Source organism: Primulina eburnea, chromosome 5 (genome assembly GCF_022965805.1).
Source record: "Primulina eburnea isolate SZY01 chromosome 5, ASM2296580v1, whole genome shotgun sequence".
Taxonomy (NCBI): domain Eukaryota; kingdom Viridiplantae; phylum Streptophyta; class Magnoliopsida; order Lamiales; family Gesneriaceae; genus Primulina; species Primulina eburnea.
The window spans coordinates 29,984,020-29,997,880 of NC_133105.1; positions in this window are offsets into that span (position 1 = coordinate 29,984,020).

Sequence of the window (13,861 nt, forward strand, 5' to 3'; positions counted from 1 at the left end):
GTTTAATAAAAAAAAAATTTTTTTTGATCACCGGAATGTTGGCCGGAATCCGGCGACGGAGCTCCGGCGACGGAGCTCCGGCGACGGAGCTCCGGCGACGGCGATGACGACTAGGGTTTCCAAAAGTGTTTTGGATTACCAAAGTGTCATGGGCCTTGAGTTGTTGGGCCATTGGATGGCCAACACATTTGTGATTTTAAATGGGCCAAAAAAATGTTTTTGGTGAAAAATTGAGTTGTTTGGGCCCTTAAGTTTAAAATTACAAAAGTTGCAAATATTTTCTCATGAAATAAATAATTTAAGTTGGACTTTGATTATTTATAGTAAATTGTGATTTACAAGAAATTCGGTTATAAATAAATTAATTTGAAAGTAGACAAAGGTGTTTGTATACTTTGTTAATTTAGTTTATAATCGTGGCGGTTAGTGATTGGATCAAGATATATAATATTGGATCAATTAATTATTGTGATAATTAATTGATGGTGTATGATATGTGATATTATGCATGAAGGATGATCAAAAGTCCAAGCCCAATTTGCTAGGTGTATGCTAGGATATTTTGTGTTGAATGATTGTAATAATTATCAATTTATCAAGTGGGCTTGGTTTATGGCCCGTTCCCACCCCATGAGATGTATCCCTATTTGCCATGGATATTTATTTGTAAATATTAGTATAGTGGATGATCAAGATTGGAAGATGGTGGCCATGATGATTATGAAGATCGAAGACATGTAAATATTGGAAGCTTATGTAAATGTTGCATTTGCATCCCGTGCATTTACCCTAGGATTGGACCTAGGTCCGTGTTTAGCTCACACGGACCGTTAGTATTGGGGCGATTGATCATCCTTGTTAGTTTACTGTTTATAATATATGAATGATATGTTATAAATAATGAGTATGTGCGTTATTATTATGATAATAACAAAGTTGCATGAATCCGGCAAACATACGATCAAACATGGCGAGCTTTTAAAATAAAATTAATGATGAGACCTTTCAAAATTAAAAACCCTCATTTTGAATAAGATTCAAAATTAATATCAAGCCCGAAAAAGGGAATTATAAATTTGTTTATAATTTCCTTGTCTTCCATCGACAATGGGTGCATGATGAACGCTACCCGTACTCGGGGCTCGGCTCATATTATTGGGGGGGCCCTGGGTGCCGGAAAGCTGTGACATCCATTGACATAGTGATGTGAACTACGTGGAACTCCAATGATTTCGGCTCATATTATTGAGGGAACTCATGGCGACCGTCCATTAAGGTTCAATATCGATGGGTTAGGCTTGACACGTAAAGATGAACGACGTCATATTATTGGGTCCTAATCAAACGTGAGACAAAAGTTTACGTAGAGGGTTGCATTGTGATGCAATTGGAAACTACCTTTTAGGAATTATGATTGGCTGATATTATTCGGGATCATAATTCGCTAATTGGACCTTACGTACCTACTGAGGAAATGAGTTTCCCGCTTTCACTAGAGGGTAGTGAAAGATGTCAAAACAGTGCGAGCAAATATTTATGAAGTAAAAGTCCAAACTTCATATCTTACTAAATATTTAAAATAGTCATCAACATTTATCTGTTTTTACTTTTCAGTACAAATCGACAATGTCTTCGATGCGCAATTCGATATCTGTTATACTCGACAAACACATATTAACTGGACCTAATTACCTCACTTGGCTAAGAAATTTGAAAATAGTCTTGAATTCGGAAAGGGTAACATATACACTGACTCAGTCGCCCCCTGTTGAGGCTCCGACTGACTGCACTCCTGAGGAATTGCAGGCTTACAAGGAATGGTGTGACCATGACTTGATAGCCAGGTGTTATATGCTGACTTCTATGAATGATGAGCTGCAGAGGCGTTTTGAGGGTGCAAAGAGTGCTGCTGACATTCATTTGCACCTCAAGGAGCTCTTTGGAGAGCAAACGCGTCCTCTCAGGCATGCTACCGTCAAGGAGCTGATCACTTTGCGCATGCGAGATGGGGCCTCGGTCCATGAGCATGGCCTAAAGGTGATCGGGCTCGTGGACAAGCTCGTTGGCATGGATTTGATCTTGCCTTCGGAGTTGACCACCGACGTGTTGCTGTTATCGCTGCCTAGCTCATTTGATCCTTTTGTGGTGAACTTCAACATAAACAAGATGGAACCGACCCTTGAGGAGTTGGTAAACATGCTTGTTACGTTTGAATCCACCATCAAGAAAGAGAAGTTGGTTCTTTATGTGGGTTCTTCATCTGGTACGAAGATTGATCCACATGGGAAGGGAAAGAAGAGTTCTTTCCAACGTCCCAAGAAGAACGTGCCCTTGTTGAGGCATTCTCCGAATCCCGTTGAGGCAGCCAGACCAGTTAAGGCTGACAAGACTGATGATGTATGTCATCACTGCAAGAAGCCTGGACATTGGAGGCGTAATTGCAAAGAATATCTTGCCCAGAAAAGTTCTGGAAACGGTATGTTCTAAATTGAAGTAAACATTTCAATTAACTCTACTTCTTGGGTATTAGATACCGGTTATGACTCACATCTCTGTAATGGGTTACAGGTGATGAGAAGAAGTAGGAAGCTTAAGGAAGGTATGACCTTCTTGAGGATGGGCAATGGAGCAAGAGTTGCTTCCAAGGCTATAGAAGATGTTTACTTATTATTGAACAATAGTTTAAGTTAATGAGATGTTTTGTTTGTACCTAATTTTGTAAAAACATTGTTTCCATTTTTATGGTGATAAAAATGGATATTCTTGTTTATTTTGCAAAGGTGTTTGCAACATTTACATGAATGAATGCTTGTTTGGTACTTGAAAACTTGAAAACAATCTCTATAACTTAAAATTAAAAGATATTCTACTAAATGTCCATTCAAAGGCATACACCATATGAGATATGGATGGGTAAGCCTCCTAAGTATTCTTATCTTAGAATATGGGGTGCCCTGCTTATGAAGAAGGTAGTGGGAGATAAATTGGATTGTTGATCCATTTTATGTTACTTTGTGGGATATCCAAGGAATTTAGTTGGATATCACTTCTATCATCCCCAAGAAACAAAGGTGTTTGTTTCTAGGAATGCAACTTTTTGGAAAAAGGAATTTTCTATTGGATAGAAAAGGGGAGATGATAGAACTCGTAGAGGTTCGAGAGACACCCACAATTATAGAACCCACACCCGAAGAGCCAAGTGAGGAGATACAAGCTCCTAAAAGATCCGAGAAAATCTCGAGACCACCTATGAGGTATGGTCAGCTTCTTGAAGAGGGCCATGATGAGCCTAACCATGGATGTGATCCAAGGACCTTCAAGGAAGCGTTATCTGATGCCGATTCATCCAAATGGCTTGAAGCGATGGAATCTGAGATGAATTCCATGCATTCGAACCAAGTGTGGAATCTCGTGGATCCACCTGAAGGAATTGTTCCCACAAGGTGTAAATGGATTTACAAGAGGAAACTTGGGGCGGATGGGAAGGTAATGACCTTCAAGGCGCGATTGGTGGCAAAAGGATATACTCAAAGACAAGGAGTTGACTTTGAGGAAACGTTTTCACCAGTTGCAATGTTCAAGTCTATAAGGATATTGCTAGCCATGGCTACATAGTATGACTATGAGATATGGCAGATGGATGTCAAGACAGCCTTTCTTAATGGGGATATTAAGAAAGTGATTTACATGTCTCAACCTGAAGGGTTTACATCTATCGGAAGTAAGCATATGGTATGCAAACTTCGGAGATCTATTTATGATCTAATGCAGGCATCTAGGAGTTGGAACCTCAGATTCGACAGTACAATCAAATAGTTTGATTTACTAAGAATCCTGAGGAACCCTATGTGTATAAGAGGGTCAGTGGGAGTGTTCTGACATTCCTGGTGTTTTATGTTGATGACATTCTACTCATTGGGAATGATGTAGGAATGTTGCATTCAACTAAGATATGGTTAGTGAGTAAGTTCTCGATGTAGGACTTGGGTGAAGCATCTTTTGTATTGGGAATACATATCTATTGAGATAGATCGAAAAGATGGCTTGGTCTCACCCAGTCCACATACATTGATACCATCGTGAACCGGTTCTCGATGGATGAGTCCATGAGAGGACATCTACCAATGTGTCATGGCGTGTCCCTATCCAAGTCTGTCTCCCAAGACTGATGCAGAGATAGTGGCGATGACACGCATTCCGTATGCTTCGGCAATTGGTAACATCATGTATGGAATGAAATCTACACGTCCTGACGTGGCGTTTGCACTATGTGTAGTGAAAGGATATCAATCGAACCCTGGTCTTCCACACTGGAAAGCTGTGAAAGACATCCTCAAGTAGTTGAGAAGGACCAATAAATTGTTCTTGGTCTATGGGGTGGAGAACTAAAATTGGAAGGCTATACCGACTCTAGCTTCCAAAGCGATATCGATGACTCGAAGTCAACCTCTGGTTTTGTATTCATGCTCTATGGTGCTGCTGTCTCTTGGAAGAGTTCCAAGCAAGACAATACTGCGGATTCCAGCACAGAGGCCGAATACATTGCTGCATCGGATGCAGCAAGGGAGGCTGTTTGGATAAGGAATTTCGTCCAAGAGTTGGGCGTCATTCCTAATGGAGTTGCTCCTGTCCCGGTGTTGTGTGACAACACGGGAGCTTTAGCTCAAGCAAAGGAGCCAAGGTCTCATCAGAAATCCAAACTAGTATTGAGAAAGTACCACATCCTCGGAGAGATTGTGGAAAGAAGAGAAGTGTCTATTGACAAAGTCGGCTCCGCAGATTATGTTGTTGATCCACTAATTAGGCCTTTACCTGGACCATTATTCGACAAGCATCGCGAATCAATGGGTATTAAGCATATGGGTAGTTGGCTCTAGTGCAAGTGGGAGATTGTTAGAGTAGGTGCCCGTCGAGCCAAGTGTTGGCCGAGTGTTCACAATGAAACTCTATGTATAAGCAATCTTTATTTTAATAATATTTGAAATTATTATTTTGGCAAATCTTTATCTGTATACCCATGTTAGTTGCATAGATAAAGCCCTTGAATATACAAATAGTAGAAAGAATATGAGATGCTCATATGATGAGTATCATGAAACTCATATTTGTAATACTGTATATTCTAAACGGTTCCTAGTCGATTCAGCCGCCACTAAGAAGGATATAGGCCGCTCGAGTTAGAGACTAGTATCTGCGATGTGAGTACCATGTTTCATTGGTAGGGGACATTGTGATGTCCGAACATGCAGATAGGTGCTCCTTGTAGAGTGCACTGAACAACCCTCCATAAAAGGACTTTCCAAGTGGTTCTCACTTATCGAGTGGAAAAGTCCTGGTTTATGGTTGTACAGAATTAGTCCTTATGACCCGGGACAACATTGAGACTCTATGTGCTAGAATTACACTTTGACTTGTTTAAACACTCTTATGGGGTCATCAGGTGGCAAGGTTGGGTGTTCTGTCGAAACACATAGGAGTCGATGCATTGTAGTCGGGGATTCACCGCTTACCTTCGGGTATGGATATCCTATGTGTTATCATGTGTATGTAGATCGAAATCTCTGGCCAGAGTATGGTTGTAATTATGAAATGTGTTTCATAGATTACACCATCGATGCAACTACGACATGACACATAGTATCGATTCATTGACAACTCTCGATAAACCAATGGTTGTCGAATCGATCGGGATATATGAGTTGAAGGGACCGTACTGTACGCTAACTATAATTGAATGGTTCTTGCAGGCACTATCATGTGATACCTAGGGAATCACGTAAGCGATGCTGCTAGGCGTTTAACGTGATTGGTTGGGTACTATCAGACTTGAGTTCTGACATTCTTTTTATCAATGAGTTGATAAGTAAGAATGGAGCAATTGGGGTATGCTCAAATAAGGACATGTTTAGTCCGAATCACATAAAGATGTGAACCCACGGCTAGTTGTATCAATGAACCATTGAGGGCCACACAAGTACTAGCTTTGTAGATCCCGTTGAGAAGTAAAAATAGTTCAATGTGTTGAACGGCTTATAAAGGAGTTTATAAGCGTAAGGAAAATTAGAAGTATGACTTCTATAAAGGAGAAAATAGTTCAATGTGTTGAACGACTTATAAATGAGTTTATAAGTGTAAAGAAAAATAGAAGTATGACTTCTATGAGAGAAATGTAAATTTTAATTTATGGAAGTGTTCCTAAATTAAAATTTGGTCGAGTGAATAATGTATTTGAAAATTGTGATTTTTATAAACATTATTATGGACTAAATTAAATTAATTCAAGTGTTGAATTAATTAAACACTAGTGGACCTTGTAGAGTCCATATAATTAAATTAATTCAAGTGTTGAATTAATTAAATAACATTGGACCTTGTAGAACCCATTTGGAAATAATTATTTAACTAGTGGGCTTGAGTAAAATCAAGTAAAGATTAATTGGGCTCAAATGTGTTTGAGACAAATTAAATAAAAGTCCATGGGCCCTTGTAAATTGTTACAAGCCCACATGCAAAGCATGCTTGGGAGGTGAAGGGTTGGGGAATTATTTTCATTAAAAAAATTGCATGGCATGCAAAAGTGAGTGACTACTTTTTCACACACCAAGACAACTCATTCCCTTCCCTTCTCTCTCTCTCATGGCCAAATTCTCAAACTTTTCTCTCCCAATTTTTCTCTCATTTTGGTTCTTCAATTTGTTGAGGAACATCACACTTCTCAAAGATAAATCCTTTTATTTTTCTAGTGCAAAATAAAAGGGGATCTACCTAGTTGGTGGTGGGCCTAATTTGAAGGAAAGATTCAAGGAGGATGAAGCTTGTAGATTGCCATTCCTTTCAAGAGCTAAGGTGTTTACACCTTAGTTGGAGCCATAAAATCAATTTTGTGATTGATAGTTAATTTCTTAAACACCCTATGTATGACATTTTGGTGTTGAAATGTATTTTGCTACACAAATTATGAGGGGCCGAAATTTTCTTTCCAAGAAAATATGATTTTCGAAAAATTTTAGCTTCCGTTGCGTGTTTTCGGTCTCCCTAAATCGTTCCCTTTCATGTACGCTAACCATAATTGAATGGTTCTTGCAGGCACTATCATTTGATACCTAGGGAATCATGTAAGCGATGCTGCTAGGCGTTTAACATTATTGGTTGGGTACTATCAGACTTAAGTTCTGACGTTCTTGTTATCAAGGAGTTGATAAGTATGAATGGTGCAATTGGGGTATGCTCATATAAGGACATGTTTAGTCTGAATCACATGGAGATGTGAACCCACGGCTAGTTGTATCAATGAACCATTGAGGGCCGCACAAGTACTAGCTTTCTAGATCCCGTTGAGAAGTAAAATAGTTCAATGTGTTGAACGGCTTATAAATGAGTTTATAAGCGTAAGGAAAAATAGAAGTATGACTTCTATGAGAGAAATGTAATTTTAATTTATGAATGTGTTCTTAAATTAAAAGATGACCAAATAAATAATGTATTTGAAAATTGTGATTTTCATAAACATTATTGTGGACTAAATTAAATTAATTCAAGTGTTGAATTAATTAAACACTAGTGGACCTAGTAGATTCCAAATAATTAAATTAATTCAAGTGTGGAATTGATTAAATCAAATTGAGTCTTGTAGAGCTCAATTTAAATAAATTATTTAACTAGTGGACTTGAGTAAATTCAAGTAATGTTTAATTGGTCTCAAAAATGTTTTAGATAATTAAATTTAGTCCATGGATTTTTAATTGTTAAAAAAATCAAATTAGATATGCATGCATGGGAGATGAAAGGTTGGGGAGACAACTTTTTCAATCTCCAAGGCTTGGGATGCTAAATGGGACTTAGCTTTTTACAAGTCCAAGACAAGTCTCCCTCCCCTCTTTTCTATGCATGATGGCCGAAACATTGGAGTATTATTCTACAAAGTTTTCTCTCATTTTTCTCTTCAAGTGTTGAGGAAGAAAAATACTTCTCTTTGAAAAATCCTTTTATTTTTCTAGTGCATAATAAGAGGGGTTCTAGTTTGCAAGTGGTGGGCCTAATTTGAAAGAAAGAAAGGAGTCCAAGGAAGCTTGTAGATCTTCATTCCATTCAAGAGCCAAGTTGTTTACAACTTGGTTGGAGCCATCATCAACCTTAAGAGGTTGATAGGTAACTATTTCTAAACACACTATGAATGTCATTTTGGTGTTTTATTGTATTTCCTACACAAACTCATGGTGGCCGAAATTTATATGCTAAAATCGAAAAATTTTGTGCTTCCGTTGCGTTTCCAGCCACCGTAACCGGTCCCCTTTCATATTGTTGTAGGTGGTGTATCAAGAGCATAGATTGAGGTGTTCTTGTGGTTTGTAATTGGAATTTCATCCCTTGTGCTCACATGTATATATATGTATTGTGTTTCAAAGGTTTTATTGTGATATTCCCTTCCATTTGATCCATAGTATGTATTGATTCAATTGTTATATATATGGGAGGTATTTGATGTCTCAATTGTTCAAAGGGAATACAAAGAGTATAGTTTCTAAAGTGTTGTATAAATGCCAAATAGAAAGAGTTTAAATATTTTATTGGATTGATAGATGCATAGTCAGAGATTGCATGCAATTAGTTGATCAAGGACCATAGGCTTATATCCCTCAGAGTTATCGGTTTATATCGATTGGGATACGAGCACCACAGACAGAGTTACTATTGATATCAATCCAACCAGAGTAAAGAGAAATACCATCTTATTGCTATGCTATGGCTATGATATTTATTTCAGAGTTGATGGTATTTATGTTTTAAAGCTATGTTTTACAAAGTATGATATGTTCATTGCTATGTAAGAGTTCCACTTGCTGAGTTTTATACTCATTTCAGTTATTTTCATGTGATGCAGATAAGTGCGACGGGCCAGGACGTTGACTGTGGATGGGAGTCATATGCATACGAAGTTGGAAGGATGGCATTTTGGACATGATCTTAGAAATGATATTTTGTGTTTTTGATATGTCATTTGAATGATCATGTATTTATTTTGGTTGCAAATATTTTGATGTAAAGATTTTAATGAAATGTAATTTGAAACTCCTTCCATTTGCAAGAAAATTTTAAATTCCACTTTATTTTAATTGTAACGGGTCAGGGTGTCACATGCATAGCATATATCAATGCACATGAATATAAAATCTACAACATGTAAAGGAATACAAATCTGTATTCAACGTCTAGTTCTTGACTCGATTCTCTAATCTAGGGATCCCGGTGTGAATAAGACGGTCTGTCACCTACCCAACCACTCGGGGTGACGGTACATCTTATTCCTAGACTTCGGTCAACTCTGTATCGAGGGTTTACACATAGAGAAAATCTACTACTATGCGTCGATACACCAAAACGTCTAGTTTTGGCCGATCTGCCAATATCTCCTATCTCAGAACTTGAATATAAATCAATAAACAAGACATTACGTAATCAAATGTAATAACAATCTAGTATGTGATTTAGGAAAACTCGTATCAAATCTGAATCGAGTTGTGCAATCCCGTGACCACATGAATTATACCTTTCTTGTCGTAGAACTCGGTCAAGATCTCGAAGTAGAATGGCAACTCTGTCAATTCAAAATCTGAAATGACAATGCAACAATATATTCTATCAATACACAACTCACATCAACTTTTGTACCAATCAATAATCAGTCTCGGTACGAATTTGACGGCATAACGACGTAGTTCTCAGTACTGGTCAACTCAATCTCACCAAATCAATATAGCAACATATCCTCAACTCATAATCTCATCAAAGCATAATATCATACTGAATATACCCCATCTTAACTAAATATACATGCTGGAAAAATCATTACAATCGCATACGGTAACTGAAATTCGACCTGATATCAAATATACAATGCTCATAATCTCAAGAACACATCTCTTCAATAAAATCATAACTTCTCCAACACATATATTTCGATACATGCTGGAAATGAACAATACTTACATGCTCTTGTAGTCAATGATGCCAGGATCACAAATCCGGACTCGAAGCTAAAATCGAATGGCTAGTTGTTGCATAATCTTTGTTACTAGTCTAAAAGCTTGAAGGGATTTCCATGGAGCATCTCTCGGTTCTCTTATGCTGAAGGTGAAGAATGAAGTGTCATTTCAAAGTATATATATAACATGCCAAGTGTCATTACGAAAAGCAAAGGTGGCATTCTCGCATGCAGCACCGCGGGTGCGGTCCTCTTACACCGCGGGTGCGCTCATGCTTCGGCAACCCCATTATTTTCTCAAATGAACGACCGCGGGTGCGGTGCCATACAAGACCGCGGGTGCGGTGATGCTACGAATAAATTGCCAACTTTCTGTCTATGCACCACGGGTGCAGTCCACCCCTGGGCGCGGGTGCGGTCTGGCTTCGGCCCTTCCTTCAAAAATTCTCATTTTTATGTCATGCATTCTTACCTCTTCAAATCTAACATCAATGACAACTGATAATTCTCGAGCCTTACACGTTAGGTTGCATGGCATGCCTAGGACTATTGTTTCTGGTCGCGATGTTAAATTCTTGAGTTACTTTTGGAATACTTTATGGGCTAAACTTGGTACAAAATTGTTGTTTTCTACTACTTGTCATCCTCAAACGGATGGACAAAATGAAGTGATAAATAGAACTTTGGGAACACTTTTGCGTGCTATTCTGAAAAAGAACTTAGATTCACATTTCTATAGACTTTATTTCGGGGTTGCCTAGGACTAAGAAAGGGAGAGATTCTATTTTTTGTTGTTGTGGATAGATTCTCTAAGATGCCACATTTTATAGCTTGTCATAAAACCGATGATGCTTATAACATGGCAGATTTGTTCTTTAGAAAAGTCGCTAGGTTGCATGGCATGCCTAGGACTATTGTTTCTGGTCGCGATGTTAAATTCTTGAGTTACTTTTGGAATACTTTATGGGCTAAACTTGGCACAAAATTGTTGTTTTCTACTACTTGTCATCCTCAAACGGATGGACAAACTGAAGTTGTCAATAGAACTTTGGGAACACTTTTGCGTGCTATTCTTAAAAGGAACTTGGATTGACATTTCTATGGACTTTATTTTTGGGTTTCCTAGGACTAAGAAGGGGAGGGATTCTATTTTTGTTATTGTGGATAGATTCTCTAAGATGGCACATTTTATAGCTTGTCATAAAACCGATGATGCTTCAAACATTGCGGATTTGTTCTTTAGAGGAAGTCGTTAGGTTGCATGGCATGCCTAGGACTATTGTTTCTGGTCGCGATGTTAAATTCTTGAGTTACTTTTCGAAGATTTTATGGGATAAACTTGGCACAAAATTGTTGTTTTCTACTACTTGTCATCCTCAAACGGATGGTGTAAGGCTCGAGATTATTAGTTTTTATTGAAGTACGACTTGGAGGATATGAGAATGCATGTCATAAGATGGAAGTAAAAAATATTTCATGTGTGAGAGGCCGCACCCGCGCTTAGAACAAGAGTGCACCCGCGGTCATAAATTATGGAATTTTGAAGGTGCTGCCGAAGTCACACCACACCCGCGGTGCTAGGAGACACCGCACCCGCGGTGCATGGACAGTAAGTTGGCCAAAATTTCCGTAGCACCACCGCACCCGCGGTGCAGCAAGACCGCACCCGCGATGACAAGACCGCACCCGCGGTTGATACTTTTGGAAAATGTTAGGGTTGCCGAGAGCATAGCGCACCCGCGGTCTAGACATGAGCGCACCCGCGGTGCTGCATGCGAGAAATCCACCTTGATTCTTATGTTGACACATGGCAGAGGTATATATATGAATTAGTGCTGATTCATTTCTTTCTCACTTCCAGCAGCTGAACCGAGAGTCCCCTCAAAATTCTTCAATTTCTTCAAGGCTTTGGGGTAAGATTTCTCAAGAGGTAGCTATCCAAATTTTATTTCGATTATAGATTCGTACTCCTCTCAAACAAGGCTACAAGTGGATGTAAATATCTTTCAGATTCAACATGTTTGGAAGATTTCATGTTGAGGAAATTCTGATATACTTGTAAATGCGTGTTCTTGAGTTTATTGACATGGTAGAATCGTAAATGGTTTGATTATTGGATGTCGTATGCGTTTGCTATAAATTCCAGCATATATGTGCTGAAAAGATATAGATTTTAGGAAGATTATGAGTGTTGTTATTGATGTAATGGCTTGTAGAGAATATACTGATTATTGGTTGAGTTATCGGTATTGAGAATTACGTCGTTATGCCGTTAAAGTTCATACCGAGATTGATCATTGATAGTATATGTATTGAATTGAATTGGGATTTGATATTGTATGTTCAACATTGCTATTTCAGATTTGGAGAGTGACAGTTTGTGTGGGGACCCGGACGCTGATCTTTCTCATTACTCATTATTGGGATTTAATTATCAGTTCTGATAAACAGGGTCTAAAAATTTTTCTTTTTAATATTCAATTGCGGAAGGTAATGGAATCTAAACAATATACATTTCTGTATAAAAACTACAGTTCAGTAGAAAAGTACAATACTGTACAACCTAAGTCTAAGGTTCAATTACTAAGTTCAAGTAATAAACCAAGTCTGCTACAAGTCCGGAATCACCACGCTAACTCGTCTTCTCTCATCGTCATCTCGACCCTGATCCAGCCCCACCTGTTGTCATGCACACATACAAAACAAGACAACAGCCGGATAACTCCGGTGAGAATAAATCTGTAATGCCCAAGAATTTGATTAACATAATCTGAGATGATTAACGTAATCTGAGATGATTTATTGATGATGAACGAATATGAGTATAGTTAGACCACTCCGGCACCAAATTGGTTAAAGCATATGAGTTATGTAATGTTTGGGCAGAACCGGTGGCGCCCGAGCGGTAGAAAGAGACCGCCCGAGCGCCAATGTTCAACAAAGAAGAGTCTCGGGCAGAAGAGGTGGCGCCCGAGCGGTAGAATAGTACCGCTCGAGCGCCAATGGAGGAGCATCCGGAAAGAGAGCCTCGCGCCCGGGCGGCAGATTGTCACCGCCCGAGCGCCGAGCTCGCGCCCGAGCGGTATTTTCTTACCGCTCGGGCGCGAGGCGTGGCGCGTGAAGGATGTGCCACTCGGCATTTTGCATGTACGAGATATATATATATATATATATATATATATATCATGAATTCTTTCAGAATTCAGAAAAAGGAATCGAAGAAAGAATCGAGAAAAGGGTTCAGAGAAAGGGTTGAAAATCCTTACGCCTTTTCTGAGAAATCCGCCCGTCCGATTTTGAATACGACTTCGGTACTGAGTTCCTATCGACGTAGACTACGACTTGACGTAAGTTTTGCTACGTTTGAATATGATTTAACAATATGGTATTGTCAGAATCTGATATGATTCATATATGATGTTCTTGGCATGTTAGACATCGTATAATCTGAACTGGATTGAGAAAAGGATACCATATGAAATTGTTATGAATTTCAAAGTTAGATTAACTGAGACTTGATATCAGAATTGAGTTGTTCTTGATTTTGAGATGTTGGATTTATATCTGAGTGATATGGTAGTGCTGGATATATTGAAAATATGACGTTATGATGTTGAAACAGAATTTGATTAAATTCTGATTATATCCAGTATTGATTGAGTGGTGTATTGATACCATACCCTCGATATGGTTATTGTCATATTGAGTAATTGACAGGATTTGAGTTCGAGACTTCGACAGAGTCAGAGTATCAGAGTAAAAGGTATAAATAAATGTTGATTCGGGATTGCACAACTCGAGTCAGGCTTGACTTGAGTTTCCCTAAATCACATACTTTTACTTATTACATTGATATTTGTAATTGATGAGATTGATGTT